We start from the raw sequence: 631 nt of genomic DNA on the forward strand, positions 1-631 counted from the left end.
GTCCCGGTTGGTGGGACGAACCGGGACCAATGGTCCTCGCTTCTGGCCCACCACCATTGGTCCCGGTTGGTGGCATGAACCGGGACCAAATGCTGCCCTTTAGTCCCGGTTCATGCCACCAACCGGGACTAAAGGGTTGGTCCTCGTTGCGGTTAGAGTTTAGTCCCACCTCGCCAACCGAAGGGGAATCAGACCGGTTTATAAGCCCCTCCCTCTCTACCTTGTTGAGCTCCTCTCAAAATGAAAATAGATGCCCTTATAGAGGGAATTTAACCTAAATTCATACTGAATTTCTCTGAAGTTAGTAGAAATTTATTATGAATTTAGGTTGAATTTTCTCTATAAGCGCATCTATGCTCATTTCTGAGTAGTTTTTTATATAGTTTTCTTTCTTTTCTGCTATATTTATTTTTTTCTTTTTATTTCTGAGTTGTAATAAGTCATTAAAAATAAGCATCTATGCTCATTTTTTAGTAAAGTTAATCACAACTATTTTTTCTTCTATTTGCTTCTGAATTGTAATAATTCATTAAAAATAAGCATCTATGCTCATTTTTTTAGTAAAGTTAATCACAACTATTTTTGCTTCTATTCATTTCTGAGTAGTTTTTTATATAGTTTTTTTTCTTTT

This window comes from Triticum dicoccoides, chromosome 4A (assembly GCF_002162155.2).
Source record: "Triticum dicoccoides isolate Atlit2015 ecotype Zavitan chromosome 4A, WEW_v2.0, whole genome shotgun sequence".
Lineage (NCBI taxonomy): Eukaryota > Viridiplantae > Streptophyta > Magnoliopsida > Poales > Poaceae > Triticum > Triticum dicoccoides.